Below are 19,772 nucleotides of genomic sequence, written 5' to 3' on the forward strand. Positions count from 1 at the left end.
TTCTGCATTATCGACATACCTCACCAGAGCAGTACACTTGTAACAACTGATGGAACTACAGTGGACCTACACTGACACATTTTTGCCCAGAGTCCATAGTCTACATTAGAGTTCACTCACAGTATTGTACTTCTATGGTTTTGGAAAAATGTATGACATGTATCCACCATTGTAGAATCATACAGAGCAGTTTCACTCCCTTAAAAATCCCCTGTGCTCTCCTTATTTGTCTCTCCTTCCCCCCAACCCCTGAAAACCACTGATCTTTTTACTGTAGCCTTTTCCAGAATGTCATATAGTTGGAACTGTACAGTATGTAGCCTTTTGAGATTGACTTCTTTCATTTGCTAATATGTATTTAAATTTCCTCCGTGTCTTTTCATGGCTTGATAGTGCCGATGGTGCTTTTTCATTTCTTTTTAGTGCTGAATAATATTCTCTTTTCTAGTTGGACCACAGTTTATTTATCCATTCACCTATTGAAGGACATCTTGGTTTCTTCCAGGTTTTGTCAATTATAAATTAAGCTGCTATAAACATCCATATGCAGGTTTTTGTGTGAACATAAGTTTTCCTTTTTTGGGTAAATGCCAAGGAGCATGATTGCTGAATCATATGATAAGAGTGTCTTCAGCTTCCTAAAAAATCTCCAAACTATTTTCCAAAGTGGCTGTACCATTGTGCATCTTCACCAGCAATGAATGAGACGTTCTGTGGCTCTACATCCTCACCAGCATTTGGGGTTGTCAGTGTTCTACATTTTGGCCATTCTAATAGGTGTGTAGTGATAGCTCATTTGTTCTTTTGATTTGTAATTCCTTGAAAGCATATGAGGTTGAGCATCTTTATATATACATATATATATATACACACACACAAAGATTTGTGTATATGTATATTTATATAGATATACAAAGATGCCATCTACGTATCATCTTTGGTGAGGTATCTGTTAGGGTCTTTAGTCCATTTTTTAATTGGGTTGTTTTCTTCTTGTTAAGTTTTAAGAGTTCTTTGTATATTTTTAGTCTTTCATCAGATTGTCTTGCAAGTATTTTCTCCCAGTTTGTGGCTTGTCTTTTCATTTTCTTGACAGTGACTTTTTTTTTTTTTTTTTTTTGAGACAGAGTCTCGCTCTGTCGCTCAGGCTGTAGTGCAGTGGCGCGATCTCCGCTCACTGCAAGCTCCGCCTCCCGGGTTCACCCCATTCTCCTGCCTCAGCCTCCCGAGTAGCTAGGACTACAGGCGCCCACCACCGCGCCCGGCTAACTTTTTGTATTTTTAGTAGAGACGGGGTTTCACCGTGTTAGCCAGGATGGTCTCGACCTCCTGACCTCGTGATCCACCCGCCTCGGCCTCCCAAAGTGCTAGGATTACAGGCGTGAGCCATCACGCCTGGCCTTCACAGTGTCTTTTGCAGAATAGGTTGGGTTTTTTTTTTTTAGATGGAGTCTTGCTCTGTCGCCAGGCTGGAGAGCAGCGGCACAATCTCGGCTCACTGCAACCTCCGACTTCCTGGTGCAAGCCATTCTCCTGCCTCAGCCTCTGGAGTAGCTGGGATTACAGGCATGCCTCACCAGGCCCAGCTAATGTTTTTGTATTTCTTAGTAGAGACGGGGTTTCACCATGTTTGGCCAGAGTGGTCTCCATCTCCTGATCTCGTGATCCACACGCCTCAGCCTCCCAAAGTGCATGAGCTACAGTGCCAGGGCAGGCTTTTTTTTTTTTTTTTTTTTTTTTTTTTTTAAGGATAAGGTCTTGCTCTGTCACCCAGGCTGTAGTGCAGTGCTGCGATTATAGCTCACTGTAGCATCAAATCCCTGGGCTCAAGAGATCCTACCGCCTGGGCCTTCCAAAGCACTAGGATTACAGGCAGCCATGAGTCACTGTGCCCGGCCTTGACATTTTAAATTTTAATGAAGTTTGATTTATCAATTTTTCATAGTTCATAGCTTTGGTGTTGTAGATTTATTTTCTTTACCTTGTAACTATCAGAAGGGTATTTAAAAGACAGGTAATAACTAGAAAAGTAGGAACAAGCTAAACAACACCATGATTAAGCAATCAGGCAAATCCTGAAGGTGAGATATTCCACTGGACAACTGTCCTGGACTCTTAGCAAATCAGCATCATAGAAACAGTGAATGTATAGAGTAAAAGCAATTTAAGTGACCCAACCATCAGATGTATTATAACATGTGGTCCTAGATTAGATTCCAGTTTATGTAGATTTAAATAGCTATAAAAATGATTTTGGGAAACCTTATGGAAATTGGAATATGGCTTGGGTCATAAATGATATTAAAACTCATTAAGATTATTATTATGGCTCATTAGGCGTGATAGTCTTGATTTTGGTTATGGAAGCTGTCCTTATGTTTTAGAGCTGCATACTAAAGTATTTAGGGATGAAATATCATGATGTCTGTAGTTTACAGTATTTCAGCATAAAAAAATAAAGCAAATGTAAAGGAATAAAATCTGAAAGAACAGAATTATTTCACACGTTAGATCCTGATTGGCTGACCCAACCAACACAAAGCCTGCTTTACTACAGTATACGAGTAAAGAGAACACTTGGGTGGGGAAAGGGCATGAAATCTGGATTATGTCTTTCTCTTTGCTAGCTATGTGATCATGGCAAAGTACTTCTTCTGTCTGTGCCTCAGTTTCTTCAACCATAAGATAGGTGTATTAGTTGTATTCGTCCATTTTCATGCTGCTGTTAAGGATATACCTGAGACTGGGTAATTAATAAAGAAAAAGAGGTTTAATGGATTCACAGTTCCACGTGGCTGGAGAGGCCATATAATCATGGTGGAGGGTGAAAGGCACATCTTACATGGCAGCAGACAAGAGGGAACTTGTGCGGGGAAACTCCCCCTAATAAAACCATCAGATCTTGTGAGACTTATTCACTACTATGAGAACAGTATGGGGGAAACCACCACCATGATTCAATTATGTCCCACCCAGTCCCTTCCACAATATGTAGGAATTACGGGAGCTACAATTCAAGATGAGATTTGGGTGGGGACACAGCCAAATCATATCCTTAGTAGACCTATCACACAGGATGATTGTGAGGATAAATGACTTAATATATGCAAGGCCATTAAATCAGTTCCTGGCACATAGTAATACATAAGACTTACTTATTATCATTGTTTTTGTTTTAGTTATTCAGGTACATGATCCTAGCAGGGTTGGCATAAACTGATACAATCAGTGCAGCTTCTTGGGTTTTCTAGTACATTGCTAGTAGCCATGGGAACTCCATATTTTTGGGGACTCATTTTTGAGTTTTCTCTTATACTACATTGAGAACTGTTCCACTCCATGATTTAGGGGCTGGTGAAGAGTGGTAAGACATAAAAAATCTTCTCTTATTGGTTGTAATGGGGCTTTTGGCTTAGTGCTCCAACAAAAACCTAAAGTTTTAAGTGTAATTAAATAATAGGTAATTGAAGATACCCCTAGATCTAGAATATTTTGGCAGAAGATTTAACATTTTCATTAGGAATACTGGTCTAGAATCCATCTTTTCCTTTAAAAAATTAACAAACACAATATAAGATGCCTTTATAAATATATTCCTTCAAGCAAATCTGACACATGATGATTTAGGACTAAAATTTATCTTTGTCACCAACAAAATAGAAAGAGGGTAAATACGATTTTATAACTGTGTCTTAGGTTTTTAGTTGGAGAAAAGTACAGACTTTAATTAAGATTACAAATGACTTTTAGTGTTCCATGTCATTTTTCAATGTTAGATTTTTAGTACAGATTAATAATATTTTTTCTATTCCTTTCTTTCCCTTATATAAGCACAGGGAGTTCTTTGACCTCTAGAAGTTGCAAGGACTTTTTGGCCTGTTACAACAGCACATTTATTATCGATTGATTTTAGAGTGAATTGAAATTTTCAAGATTAGATGGGTGTGTATTAGAGAAAATTCTAAATGGCTGAGTTAAAGTTTACAGTCATAAAAAGTTATGAGAACCATTTATCTTATAAGGTCTGCAGTACCAAAATCACAGCTTCAGAAATTAGAATATTATCTGTTATGATGTTACTACAATATAATTTCTTTCTTTCTTTTTTTTTTTTCTGAGTCGGAGTTTTGCACTGTCACCCAGGCTGGAGTGCAGTGGCGTGATCTTGGCTCACTGCAACCCCTGCCTCCCGGGTTCAAGTGATTCTCCTGCCTCAGCCTCCCGAGTAGCTGGGATTACAGGTGTATGCCACCATGTCTGGCTAATTTTTCGTATTTTTAGTAGAGATGGAGTTTCACTGTGTTGGCCAGGCTGGTCTCAAACTCCTGACCTCATGATCCACCAGCCTCAGCCTCCCAAAGTGTTGGGATTGCAGGTGTGAGCCGCCACGCCTGGTTTACATTATAATTTTGTAAAAGCAAAACATTATTTAAAATAACATATAAATAATTTTTAAAATCTGACATTGAATGCAAGTACTGTGCTAAAGTGCTTTACATGAAATGTCTCATCTACTTCTCACAACCACCCAGGGCTTGCTCATGCTTTCCTTTCTCTTGAGAGAACTGAAATGGACAGGACAAATGACTGGCTCAAGGTCACACTGCAGCTGTGATAAGGCGAGGTTGAAATTTAGAAGCAATGATGACGTCTTCATCCAGCCAATATTTACTGAGCATTTATTAGGCATCAGGCTCTGTTCTAGGTGTGGGGATAGTAATGTGAATAAAACATCAAAAACTTTGCTCTGAATATTATGAAATACTGGCACACAGTTGAGGTTAGCAGCTAGAATTGGTAAATACTTTTTCCATGATTAGGCAGTGTTCTAGCCCCTCTACTTAGAAATGTAGCCGTATAAACTGATTTGTTTTTCCAGAAGAAACAAAGGTCTCAAAGCTGATCATAAGTCCCTGGAGAGTAGAAGTTTGGCTTTAAATCTGTACTCATCCAGAAAAAAAAGCTAGTCCACATCGTGGCTCATGCCTGTAGTTCCAGCTCCTGGGGAGTCTGAGGCAGGACGATTGCTTGAGCGCAGGAGTTCGAGGTTGCAGTGATTGCACCACTGCCCTCCAGCCTGGTGACAGAGTAAGACCCTGTCTCTAATAAAAAACAAAACAAAACAAGACAAAAAACCCCCACACTCTCTTTGAAGCAACTATTTCCTTAAATCCTCCCCCCCCACCCCCCGCCCCCGACACACACACGCATTTCTTGATATCTTTTCGAAGCATCATTCATCCTAGGCAAACTTTATAAACATGGGGCCATACCTTTTACAATTCAGGATCACCAGGCCAGCTGGACTATTTTTTTTTGTTGTTGTTGTTATAGATATCTGCAACAATTGCCACACAAAGGAACACCACAGTGCATTTCCATAATAAAATAAATTGAATTTGCTAGTGGAGACTGTAGTTCATCAGGTAAGGCTTTTACTATTTTAGCAACCAAATTGCTCTCTTCCCTCAGTGAATGACAGTCTCTGCAATGGCCTGACCTATTTGGGCAGTTCAGAGCAGGCACACAGAGGCACCCTCATCTTCTTACATCACAGCCATGGGTACATCCAACCCACAATTCATGGGTTGGATGAACAAGGTTGCTACTTATTAAGTTACAGGCAAGTAGTTCAATAAGAAATTTTAAAACAGTTAAGATTCTTTTTAGTTTCTGTATCTACATGAACTTTCTATAATTTGAAATATAGCAGTAGATTTTCATAATTGAAAAGTATGGGGATAAACAAAGAAATGAAATACCGTCAGCAGTAACTATGGATATATAAAATCAAAACCATTACTATTATCATACTGTATATTTATACTGAATCCATTCCTTATTTTAATTTTTCAAACCCAGTTATTCCTGATCTTTATATTTGTGCCTTATTTTATTTTATTTTTTTGAGACAGAAACTTGCTCTGTTGCCCTGGCTGAAGTGCAGTGTCACGATCTTGGCTTGATGCAACCTCTACCTCCCGGGATCAAGCAATCCTCATGCCTCCGCCTCTGGAGTAGCTGGAATTACAGGCATGCACCTCCACACCTGGCTAGTTTTTGTATTTTAGTAGAGACAGAGTTTCACCATGTTGACCAGGCAGGTCTCAAACTCCTGACCTCAGGTGATCCGCCCTCCTCCACCTCCCAAACTGCTGGAATTACAGGCATGAGCCACTGCGCCCAGCCATTATGCCCTATTTTAAAGCCCTTATGCATACATATTGCATTATAGAAAGTGAAATAATCTTTTTTTTTTTTTTTGATGGAGTCTCGCTCTATCGTCCAGGCTGAAGTGCAGTGGCACAATCTTGGTTCACTGCAAACTTCGCCTCCTGGGTTCATGCGATGCTTCTGCCTCAGCCTCCCAAGTAGCTGGGATTACAGGCTGTGAAATAGACATGTATGCTATGTTTTTACTTTTTATTAGTAAAGGGTTTCTTTTTCCTGTCTTTCTTGACACTAGAGGCAATTTCATGACAAGCTGAAAACAGCCATTGGATGGATAAAAGATTTGGGCTGAGAATAAACAGGGGATATAGTTCTGGTTCTGACCTGCCTAGATTTTTGTTATAGGACAAATTATTCAACCCTTCTGTTTTGCCATCTGCATTAAGGAGAGCAGTTGACTGATTATCTTTGAAGTTTTACTTCTAACTGTATAATGCTACAGTTTCAATACAGCTTTAGCTCTGATAACTAAGAAACAAAGTCGTAATCATAAGACTCTATTAGATATTTGGTGACACCATATTCATAAAGTAAAAATGTAACTTTAGTTCCTTTAGTAGTCTAACTGCCCATTTTGCTGTGAAACAAAATGCCCACTATTGATGATTCCTTTTATTTGAAGGAGTATCCATAAGTGTGACATGCCTGGCATCGCTCTGCCTTTTTCGCTCCTCTTTTTTGTTTTTTGGGAATATGCAGTGACCTGTCTAACTGGTGAATGCAGAGGAGAAATTGGATGGAATGGCAGCCCTTTCCTCTCAATTCCTCTTGAGAGCTGTTGACCTGAAGATAAAATGTGTCCTCTTGAGTCCTCGTGGGAGCTGGAAACCTGTAGAAAAGATGTGTCTGCTTTTACTCCTCCATGCTGTAGGTTTACACGGTCAGGGCTCTCCCTTGGGAGGTCTGTGGCCATCCATGGGAAAGTTTGTCTAGTTCTGGGGTTTAGTGTTAGCAAACCCAGTTGGCTCTTAAATCTAAGCCATATTCTGCAATATCAGCTTTCTTAGTAGTAAACATGATATTTTGATTCCCATGCATCTTATTTTTTGGGCCTATTTCTCAGGTGGTTCAGAACTTGGATGTGATGCTATTTTGGGAGTTCCCTGAAGTCCCAACAAACAGTACTAGATTGTATGAATAAATGACTTTGGCCATGAACTTTCTGCTTAGATTCACACAGGTCTTCTCCCAGTTTCGATTGTCTCTGGTAAAAAACTTCACAACATCACTGCAAACTCTGGTGATCAGAATGCTAGAGATTGTTGTCTGAGCCAGCAATAACATGGCTGCATGGCACTCATGGTTATACAATGGAAGCCAGATATTTAAACATTATCACTGTGAGCCATGAAATATTGCATCCAATTTGTTACAGAGCTCAATCAAGATGGGAAGGAAGAGGTTCTTATTTTATCAATCTGAACATTGGCTGAAAGTAGAAGAACCAATCCACTTTATAATAATTTGTTTTCTCTCTTGAATCCAGAAAGAAGAAGGGCTTGAGGACACAGAAGGTACATAGTTTAATAAATATTTGAGGGCTGAGTATGGTACCCAGACTTCTCTAGGTGTTGTGGGACACAGCAGTGGACCAAGAAGACAAAAATCTGTATCCTCAAGGAGCTTGTATTTTAGTGGAAGGAGATATACGTTAATCAACACAGATAAGTAAATAAAGTAAATAAGCAAATAAATAAATAAAGTAAGTGAATATGATAGTGCAGTGTAGTGACACAGTGTTGGAGCCAGACAGCCTGGGGTCAAAGTCTGGCACCATCACTTACAAGCTGCATGGCCTTTGAGGAAGTTTTTAACCTCTCTGTGCCTCGGTTTCCTCATCAGTAAAATTGGGTTAATAAAACCTTTTGAGATTTGTCATGAGGATCACATTTAATCAGTGTTAAACTCTTAGAACTGTGCCCAGCACACTTTAAGCACTACATAAGTAGTACTTGCTATTATTATATTAAATGGTACAAGAACAAGAATGGGATAAAGGAGTGTTGGATGGGTTTGTAGTTTTAAATGGGTTGTTAAAAAAAAAATCCAAAACAAGATCTTGATGAAAAGCTGGCATTTAAGTAAAGATCTAAAGGAGCTGAGGGAGTCAGCCACTCAGATATTTGGTGGTAAGCTGTGCCAGGCAGAAGGAATGACAAGTGCAAAGACCCTGAGGTTGGCACATGCCTCACTTCTAGGACTGGCAGGTGTGCATTGTGGCTGGGGAGACTACAATAGGAAGGATCATAGATTGGGACTCCTTGAAAGTAGAACCTAAGACAGGAATTCAAATGCCATTGATTTCCTGAGGATGTAATCTCAGGAAAAAACGAGGGAAGAAAGGGAGAGCAGAAGAGCTAAGTAAGGATGGGGCCCCAGCAGGTACAGCCTGGCCCCAAGGGGAGCACTGGAGTGTGGACTGCACTACAGTGAGTTCTCCCTTGAGACAAATGGATTGGCTTCTTGTTTCCTCACATCAGCCAATTATTGGCAGGGGGCTGTTGGGGGAGGTGGCTCCCATTGGCCAAGGGCAGTTCTCATTAGCAGGGGCAGTTGTGAGTTGCTGGCAGTAGCTGGAGGTGGCCTGGGGAAGGAGATCGGGGCAGAACATAGCAGTACACACTACAGGAGACGAAGCTGCTTCTTTTAGGGACTTGTAGACATTTCAAGTCATAGTTCCAGAAGATTCAAATATGAATTTAATGAGTCTATCTGGCTATATTCCAGGAACAGAATCTTAGCCATGGTGAGGGCTGGAGTCTTTTCAGTCTGTACTTGTGCTTCTGAAAAATATTTTTTAAAAAACTACACAACGGGGGCACGTTGATGCCTCTACAGCTTGCTAACCTCTGACTTTTTATTTTTTTATTTTCTTGAGACAGAGTCTTACTCCATTGCTCAGGCTAGAGTGCAGTGGCATGATTCTTGGCTCACTGCAACCTCTCACTGCAACCTCTGCCTCCTGGATTCAAGTGATTCTCCTGTCTCAGCCTCTCAAGTAGCTGGGATTACAGGTGCCCACCACCATGCCAGGCTAATTTTTATATTTTTAGTAGAGACGGGGTTTTACCATGTTGGCCAGGCTGGTCTTGACTCCTGACCTCAGGTGATCCACCCATCTTGGCCTCCCAAAGTGCTGGGATGATTACAGGCATGAACCAACACACCCAGCCTCTAAACTTGTTTTCTGCAAATGATTCTAGGTTTATTTCTAGCAAAGCTGAGCCCTCTGCCGGCAAAAGCAACATAGAGCTGCTGGGGGCACCTTGCTGCGTCTCCTCCACAGTCCTCAGCAATTCAGGTTTAGCTCCAAACCTGCATATTTCACCCACAAAGCCAAAGCCCTGCAGGCAGACAGCCACACATCCTTAGAAGGAAGCATAGCAATTGTTAATTGAAGCTGGAGCTGGAGCCCTGAATGTCTTACACTCTATGCCAAGCAGCTTATCAAAGTTGCTTTTAGCCACACTGCATTTGTCCCTGTGAGGAGCCATGGGGACTTTGTACAATGTCAAGGTAGCTAAATTGGAATGACATTTCCCAGATAACTTAGATACAGAGATACCTTGTATGGTTCAGAGTTATAGTTGCCACAAGAGAAACTTGTGTGATTTTGTTTGTCACCCAGGCTGGAGTGCAGTGGCACGATCTCCGCTCACTGCAACCTCCATGCCACCCAAGTAGCTGGGATTACAGGCACGCGTGCCACCACATCCGGCTAATTTTTGTATTTTTAATACAGATGGTGTTTCACCATGTTGACCTGGCTGGCCTTGAACTCCTGGCCTCAAGTGATCTGCTTGCCTTGGACTCCCAAATTGCTGGGATTACAGGTGTGGGCCACTGGGCCTGGCCTGTTTGTTTAACATTCTAAACATGTATAATCAATTAACATGGCCTAGGATTTTAATGGTATTCACTTCAGTAACTTGAATCCACAAATCTAAGGAGTATATAACCAGAAAGTTATGTATAAACACAGATTGGACATGGCAATTTCTGTTCACAAAGGTCACATGTGTAGGTACATAAATTAGTAGTGTGTATCTAGAATTATGACCAAACTGTTTTTAAGATGCCGAAATGTAAAATCACATCTTGAAAATATGATGAAAAAATGAAGAAGAGTTGGTCTACACACATCAAAAATCAAATATTGCTTATAACAGAGACAAATGACAGCTACAGGATTCAAGTGACAATATGAATTCAAGAAATTAATACTGATCAAAGAGAACAGGAATATTTTTACATTTCACTGAAAATACATTGACTACTAGAATGTAAAGATCTAGCAGAAACTCAGGGAGAAAATTACAAAATCTAAAGCCAATTACTTAATATTTCTTATTACCTAAATAACCGCATGATATTAAAAGGAAGCTGAAAATATGGAACGCTTCATGAATTTGTGCATCATCCCATGCGGAGGCCATGCTAATGTTCTCTATATCATTCCAATTTTGAAGTGAGCGCCTTGTGTGAAATGTGAGATCAGGAATGAAGTAGCAGCCATTGCACTTTGAAGGCCATGATTGGTAGGTGTGGTTAAACAGTGCCTGTGGGGGCCGGGCGAGGTGGCTCACGCCTATAGATACAGCACTATAATATAATCCCAGCACTTTGGGAGGCCGAGGCAAGGCGCCTGTAATCCCAGCTACTCCGGAGGCTGAGGCACTAGAATTGCTTGAACACGGGAGGCGGATGTTGCCGCGAGCCAAGATCGTGCCATTGCACTCCAACCTGGGCGACAAGAGCGAAACTCCGTCTCAAAACAACAACAACAACAATAACAACCACAAAACAAAAACAAAAAACAACAGTGCCTGTGGGTGCCACCTTGTCTTCATTTTTTTCCGCTCAATGTCCAGCTCTTCCTGACTGCTGGCCCTACTGACCAGCCATGAACCAGGCCCACCATAAGATGCTCTGCTGTGAGCTCACAGAGGCAGAAGCCACAGAGAGCCTTCCATAGACTTCTATGCCAGCGCTTTCATGGTTGCTCTCCAGCAGTCAGCTGCACCTCACATCCAGCAAGCTTTGATTTGTTCACCGGCTCCAGGGTTGATTAGTAGCTTTTTTCTGGTGCTTTTCAGACCTTTCTTCCGCAACTTTTCCCCAGATTGTGGAAAGTCTAACTCCACAATAAATAACTTACCCCATAGTGCTCATAATGGTCTTGCTTCCCTGATTGAACTCTACCAGTACAGGAGGGAACTATAATTGCCTTCATCTTATTACATTTCCCAGAACATTTTATCATTTCTTATAGGTCGTCACACCAGACATCTGCCTGGCTGGCTGTCCTTGAATATAATCAATATATATCAATATAATCAATGTAGCCCTGAATGTATTAGTCAATTCTTGCACTGGTATAAAGGAATACCTGAGACTGGGTAATTTATAAAGAAAAGAGGTTTAATTGGCTCATGGTTCTGCATGGCTTGAGAGGCCTCAGAAAAATTACAATCATGGTGGAAGGCTAAGGGGAAGCCAGCACGTCCTCATGGCTGGAGCAGGAGGAAAAGAGAGTGAAGGGGAAAGGGCTACACGCTTTTAAACAACCAGAAATTGGGAGAACTCACAATCACAAGAACAGCAGGGGGGAAGTTGCCCCCATGATGTAATCACCTCCCTCCCTCCTCCAACATTGGGGATTATAATTTGACATGAGATTTGGGCAGGGACACAAATCCAAACCATATGAATAATATCCTTGAATTTCTAGTAGAGAAGGCACAAATAACTCTTTTCAGAAGAACCTTAATCTATCTATCTGAATATCCTTTTCAGTGAGACATACAGCTAGAGATACAATGGGAGGCAAACTATGACCTTTATAAATACCTTTCTATAGGTAATACACTGGCTCAAAAATCAGAGCTAGGCCGGACACAGGGGCTCATGCCTGTAATCCCAGCACTTTGGAGGGATAAGGCGGGTGGATCACTTGAGTTCAGGAGTTCTAGACAAGCCTGGCCAACATGGTGAAACCCCATCTCTACTAAAAATACAAAAACTAGCCAGACATGGTGGAGTGCACCTGTAATCTCAGCTACTCAGGAGGTTGAAATGGGAGATTTGCTTGAACCCTGGAAATGGAGGTTGTAGTGAGCGGAGATTGTACCACTGTACTCCAGCCTGGGCAACAGAGCGAGATTCCATCAGAAAAAAAAAAAAAAATCAGAGCTATATACAAGGTATGCACTGTGAAGTCTGGTCCCCAGCCCTATTTTTGTCCACCACATTCCTGCCACCCTCACCCCACTCCTAAAGGTAACCACTTCTAGTAGTTTCTTGTATTCTTTCAATGTTTTCTTATAAATAAATATCTTTTCTTTATAATTATCTTGCAGGGAACTAAAAATCCTCCTCCATCTCCAGGGCTGGACCTGTTACCTCCTGGAGTCTCCCTGTTCTTGGCTTGCATCTTTCCCCCTCATCACAGAGCACAGCATGCTGAAGGGAGGCCAGCAGGACTTAATTTGGTCATGAAATTTCTAAGTTTACTCATTCATAATCTCATGGTGTAATGGAAATAAAGGCCAAGACTCAGAATATCTGGTTTCTGGCCCTAATTGCCAAAAGCCCTCTGTGGGATTAGGCTTTCTGGCTTCAGTCTCTTTGTAATTTGTTTTGTAACAGCAACATTATTAGAATAGATTACGGGTCTTTTGCCACATACCTAAACTGATTGCCCATGCAAAAGCCTTTTTAGAAACTTGCATTTCAGATACTTATTTTGTTCTTTCTTCTTATTTTATTTTATTTTTTTGGAAACACGTTCTTGTTCTGTTGCCTAGGCTGGAGTGCAGTGGCACAATCACAGCTCACTGCAGCCTGGACCTCCCAGGCTGAAGTGATCCTCCTGCTTCTGCCTCCTGAGATGCTGGGACTACAGGCGTGTGCCACTATACCCAGCTAATTTTTTTTTTTTTTTTTTTTTGTAGAGATGGAGTTTCTACATGAAACTCCCATCAACATGAAAACCATGTTGCCCAGGCTGGGCTCAAACTCCTGGACTCAAGCGATCCACCTTCTTCAGCCTCCCAAACAGATGGGATTACATGAGTGAGCCACTGCGCTGGGCCTCAGCTACTTATATTAGAGTTCTACAGAGTATGGCACATGCTTCCCAGAAGCATTATGAAAGTAAATATGTGGATCGACAATGGCACCCTCCCTTTATCCAGATGTCACCTGGCTTTGTGTGGTGATTGTACCGTACACGGAGGCACCCGAGGGAAGAGTGGGAGTTCCAGAAAAGATGGGTTGACGGTGGTTTCCTCACTCTTTTGCTTTCAGCACAGTGTGATGCATTACAGTTTGTATATGGTCAGCTATATTGTCATAACTGGTTTTTAGATAATAGTCTCTAATTTTAATTAAATTAACTCTTGTAAAAACAGACAAATGACTTAAAAAGATTTCCTGCAACATGTTCTCACTCATAGGTGGGAATTGAACAACGAGAACACATGGACACAGGAAGGGGAACATCACACATGGGGGCCTGTTGTGGGGTGGGGGGAGGGGGGAGGGATAGCATTAGGAGATATACCTAATGTTAAATGACGAGTTAATGGGTGCAGCACACCAACATGGCACATGTATACATATGTAACTAACCTGCGCGTTGTGCACATGTATGCTAAAACTTAAAAGTATTAAAAAAAAAAAAAAAGATTTCCTGCAAAGAAACCATAGATTGAGGTGAAAACAATAACATAAGTACAAGCAAATAAACAACAACAACAAAAACAACAACAACAAAAAGAGCAGACAGTTCTACTCCTAGAAAAAACTCTTTGCTACCCACATTGAAAGGCAAAAATAATAAGGCTCAAATGAGATTTGATGAAAAGTCTGACAAAATAGTCAAAATTATCAAGGAGATGGCTTGCAAGTTGTATTTACATCCATTATCATTAATGAGGAACCACAACTTAAGGGAATATTTTGCCTTGAAATATTAATGATTGTAGCATGATGCTGCCATGATTAGAAAGACATTTAAAAATAGTATTTCTTACAGTCAATTAAGCCGATCATGTTACTTTCCTTGTAAGGGCCAGGTGTGCCACGGCTGCGAACAGCAGCCTTCTCGGTAGTGTGTGCACCCTGTTGCTTGTATGTTGTATGCGTTGCCCTAAGGAGCCTTGGAGACAGCCCTTTCCAATGGACGTTCATGTCCCTGACCTGATACTGTCTCCAGTCTATGCTCTAGATAGGTACACAGGGTGCCTTTGAAAGCCCCAGGGCATGGGAGGAAAGGTCCACATTGGCCAAGTCATCATGTTCATCTGCACCAAGCTGCAGAACAAGCAGTATGTGGTTAAGACCCCACACAGGACCAAGTTCAAGTTCCCTAGCTGCTAGAAGATCCATATTTCAAAGAAGCGAGATTTTACCAATATTAATGTGGATGAATTTGAAGACATGGTAGCTGTGAAGCAGCTCATCCTAGACAGCTATCAGGTCAAACACCCCCAATCATGGCCCCCTGGACAAGTGGTGGGCCCTGTACTTATGGGGGCTCCCACTGGTTTGCCCCTCCTTATTCACACCCACCAATAAAGCCTTCTTCCTAACCCCCAAAATAAAGAAATAATAATATTATTTATCTTTATATCATCTTTTAGTGTCTTTTTTTGTGCATGTATTGTAATGCTTGTAATACATTGGTAAGTATACATAGTGGAAGTATGGGCTGAACATTTTTTGCTGATTAGAGGGGCACAATCAAAAAGCTGGTGACCACTGATTTGTACTGAGACTGACATGTCCAGAAGTCCATCCAACTTATAAAGAAGACATGTGGGTGGTGGCACAGCTTGGACTCTGTAATTCAAGACTGTAAAACATTTCTCACTCTACATTTTATGACCTATAACACACGATTACATGAACTAGGGAAAGGATTGTGCTTTAGAAAGTCAGGTAAGTGTATTTGCATTTCCATTATCAGGAAAAACTCCCTCCATCCTCACCCCTCAACTTCCAGGAAAAACAGGACTAGATTTAACAATCTTTCAATCAAGTTTGTTTTCTTTGTTACTTTCACCTGGTTCAGCATCTAAGTAAATCAACATTGCTAATCTGTTAGGTTTTTGGTTTTTTTTTTTTTTTTTGAGACGAAGTCTCGCTATATCGCCAGGCTGGAGTGCAGTGGTGCGATCTCAGCTCACTGCAACCTCCGCCTTCGGGGTTCAAGTGATTCTCCTGCCTCAGCGTCCGGAGTAGCTGGGATTACAGGCAGGCACCACCACGCCCAACTAATTTTTTTATTTTTAGTAGAGACGGGGTTTCACTATGTTGGCCAGGATGGTCTCCATCTCCTGACCTCGTGATCCGCCCACCTCGGCCTCCCAAAGTGCTGGGATTACAGGCATGAGCCACTGTGCCCGGTCACCTGTTAGTTTTTTTGGAACAAAGGGAATCTGAAGATTTTTCAGAGTCAGGAAAGAATTTTGTTAGGATATTAAATGTGGGCAATATTTATTTTTAAGTCTACAGATCTGAAGTTACTTTTTTCAAGAACAAAAACACTCTTTGGTTTGCTCATAGATTGATTATTCCTAGTATATTATTTTAAAAGTACTTTATTTTAAAAAGTCATATTTAATGCCTAGAGTTATTGCAAAATATAAACAGGAGGCAAAAATGAAATGAAGTATAAAAGTGTGCTAAATTCTGCTGTAGTAATAGACAACCTCCTAAATCTCAGTGAGTCAATGCACCCCCAATTTTTTTTCTCACACTGCATGTTTGATGCAGCTTAGCAGGTGGAGCTCTGCTCACTGAAATCTCTCAAGGACTGTTAGAACAATAGCCCCCAAAGATATCCACCTCCTAATCCTGGGAACCAGTGAATGTTTCCTTACATGGTAAAAGGATCTTTGCTGGTGTGATTACATTAAGGATATTGAAATAGGGAGACTATCTGGATTTCCTAGGTGGACCCAATGTAATCACAAGGGTCTTTATAAGAAGGAGGGAATAAAGTCAAAGGCAGTAGTAGAAGATGTGGCCACAGAAGCAAGAGGTTGGAGTGATGTGAGGAAGGGGCCACAAGCCAAGGAATGCAGGCAGCCTCTAAAACTGAAAAAGACAAGGAAGTGTATTGTACAAATGAAAGCCCGCATACTTTATGTCTAACTATTCAGAGGTTATAAATTAAACCATACCCACAATCTCTGGCTTGGTCCTGACCTGGGCCACAGTGCTCCCCAGGGACTGTCCTGCAACCTAGAGGTTGAGGAGCCGCAGTCTGCCAGCCTGAGTGGAAGCACAGCTCTGCCTGGGCAGGCAGGGTAGACGGGGGTCCAGGCTCAGACAGCTGTGAGTGAATTCACCTGCCTGATCCTGGGGCAGGGACTGACCTGGGCCAAGCTTTTCAGGGAGTTCTCAGCACTCAGTGCCTCTACCATCAAAGCAGAAGAACGTCACTGTCAAATGGCTTTGGGAAACCCTGCTTGTTAAATTCCCTGCCCACCTCCTTGGGGATTCATAACTTATATTACACTATATAGTAAAGGTTCTGACAGATCGTAAGATATAAAAACCTGCTTAGCTTTGTTTAACTCAGCATTTTCCACATGGAATACATTTTTGGGGAAGCTTCCTTTTTTTTTCATAAGTCTTAGTAATATCCTGCTTTCATAAGTCAGAGTTCTTCAACACACCTAAGGAACTGCTGTTTCTGGAAAGATTTTTGGACCTAAAATGCAGAGCACTGAATGAATCATACTCCTTAGTTCCTGACACACAATTATCAGTTGTTCCTACAAGGACCCATTGTCATTCATTCATTTATTTAGAGTCAAATCAGGCACAGAAAGCACAGTATCTTAGGGCTCATGATACATTTAGGGGCCCAGGAAAGTGTTTTAATTTCTTGTAAGTCAGAAGTAAAAATGTACTTTTAGGGCAAAGAAGTTTTTATTTTAATTTTATTTATTTATTTATTTATTTTTTAATAGAGACAGGGTCTCACTATGTTGCCTAGGCTGGTCTTGAACTTCTGGCCTCAAGCAATCCTCCTGCCTTGGCCTCCCAAAGTGTGAATACAGGTGTGAGTCACTATCCCTGCCCAGAGAAAATGTTTTAGTACATAATATTAATATATTTATCTTTATACCAACACAGTTGTAAAATATGATTTTTAAATACTTTTCTAATGGAGGAAAGGACCCATGAAGGCGAAAGGGACTCGGGCCTATGGAACTTGGAATGCAGCCATACATTTATTTATTCCCCTTATTTTATATCCTAGTCCCATTGTCTCCAATCAGAATACTTTTAATGTGTATGTTTATTTCTATTTGAATGTGTCTTTGAAAAGCATATATTACTGGTTTGCATATTGTTTGTTGAAGTGATATCGTATTTTATATTGTTCTGTTTCTTGCATTTTTCACTATGTACCATATTTTAAAATCAATTTCTACTCTCTAAGTATGTCCAACTAATTGCTTCTACCCACAGCAAAATACTCTGTGGTGTACCTGCACCACATTTTACCCACTCACTCTCCCAGTGATGCCATCTCCTTGCCACCACCATGCTGCAATGATCCACCATGTACATTTCCCTCTTCAGCCTGCCTGGGAATGTTTCCAGGATATGTGCTCATCAGTGGAATTTCTGAGTCAGAGGGCACCTGCATACTTAATTTGGTTATGTAATGCTAGAAGTCTCTCCAAAATAAATGCTGTTTTCATATTTTTCTTTTCTGTGCTGGTCATTTTGGGGTTTGCTGTAATTTATTTTAGCTTTGTAAAATAAATTGGGTAATTCTTTTTTAAATCCTGGAACATTTTATATTGCATTGGAATTAATTATTCTTTGCAAGTGTGAGACTATAGGCAGTATGTCTGCTTGATGCCAAAACCCATATGTAGAGGCAATTCTTGAAAATATTTTCAGTTTCTTCCTTGGCTATTGGTTCAAATAAATTTTTATGGTTCTCAATCTGATGTTGGCATCTAGGCAGAAATAACTAGGTCCATGAGACAAAGATATGTATTTTTTTGGTTTTGTTTATGATTTTGTGACTTGCTGTAATACCTTAGGAAGGCTCTCTATGCCCATGGGTACTCAATTGCACTATTGATGGGCTTGAAATGATTGGACTCCAAATGTACATGGCAAGAGTTCATTCTCTGCATGTCACATAAGTCTGCTCTGGTCAACGAACAGGTCTTTCCCCCTCTTTTTATGATCTTGAATTTTTGCTTTTAAATGAACAATGATGTCATGCACTTTTTGGCACTTAAAAATATATACATAATATATACACATACCTTCAAGGATTTTTCTACTCTGAAGAAGCCAAGGCTGGCAAATTACTACTTATAAATCAGGGAATACTTTTAGAGTCTGAATTATTCTGACTACCTGGAGAGCATTGCTTTCTTCCTTCATAAAAGTCATTCCAAAACTGCACTTGAGTCACAAAACTGCCCTTTCCTGAATCCTGTTTCAAGAATGACTAGCTCAGTGAACATGTACCCCTTTCCTCACTAATCACTGCAGCTAAGATTAGTACCTTTCCAAAAAAGAAGCTATAGGTAAGAATGATTTATGTGTTTTTCATTTCTCAAGCTCACTAGGCAAGTAACAGATCCCTCATTTTAAATAAATCCACTGGACCTACATTAGAATTTACAGAATTATGCAGAACGAGGCTCATGTGTCTTCAAAAGAGTTTTCAGTTGAATCTATGAAGAAATTATTCTTCCCTCCCCACTCAGAAAATGTACCACTAATTTTGGTAGTCACTGAGAGAATGAGATTTACTCTTCAGATATTAATGTTATAACTCATTATTGCTGGAATATAACTGTTATGTAACAGAAAAGATATGACAGTTGGATAGTGGGATCCAAAATGACTCAGAGGCCAGTTTCTTCTTTCCCTGACATTTTTCAAAAGTAACCTAAAATCTTCATGTTTAAGGAAAGTTTCCAGATGAACTTCATATACCTAATTTGGGGGTAAAACGTACAGAGTCCATTTTCTAATTTTAATTTGCTTGTGCCTTCCCATTGTAGTGGTGGACTGAAAAAAAATTTGAATTTGCTTATATCTGACTGGTGGTGTCTTTTTGTATCATTGAGAGTTTGGTACTTTAATCCACTAATTTATCCAACAAGCATTTACTGGCCTTTATTCTATGCCAGAGACAAAAAACAGTCTCCACCTTCCTCAAGCTTACATCTAATGCAGGAAGTAGGCAGCAAACAAAGAAATCATCAAGGGCTATTAGGGTTCCCTGGGGCTGGTGTGTAGAGAATGGCATGTGATGTGGGAGGGGAGAAGAAAGAGAAATGGCAGCTTGGATGAGGTAGCCATGGAGATGATGACAGATTGGGTATATTATTTGAGACAGAGCGACAAAGACAGATCTCCAATAAACTCTATGTGTGTGTCTTAGATTAGGCTCCCTGGAAACAGACTCTGAGATGGAGATTTGGGTGTGAAGTTTCTTGAGGAGAGCCCTTGGGATGCCTGTACAGGAGCAAAGGGTGCAAGGT

At 40.7% G+C, this 19,772-nt stretch overlaps 2 pseudogenes; one reads left to right on the forward strand and one right to left on the reverse strand.

Moving 5' to 3' along the window:
• Positions 1-10,616: 10,616 nt before the first annotated feature.
• On the reverse strand, positions 10,617-10,707 carry LOC129035934 (U6 spliceosomal RNA; annotated as a pseudogene).
• Positions 10,708-14,263: 3,556 nt separating this feature from the next.
• On the forward strand, positions 14,264-14,405 carry LOC129035960 (small nucleolar RNA SNORA70; annotated as a pseudogene).
• The last annotated feature ends 5,367 nt before the right edge of the window (positions 14,406-19,772 follow it).

The sequence above is a fragment of the Pongo pygmaeus genome, chromosome 3 (assembly GCF_028885625.2).
Source record: "Pongo pygmaeus isolate AG05252 chromosome 3, NHGRI_mPonPyg2-v2.0_pri, whole genome shotgun sequence".
NCBI lineage: Eukaryota > Metazoa > Chordata > Mammalia > Primates > Hominidae > Pongo > Pongo pygmaeus.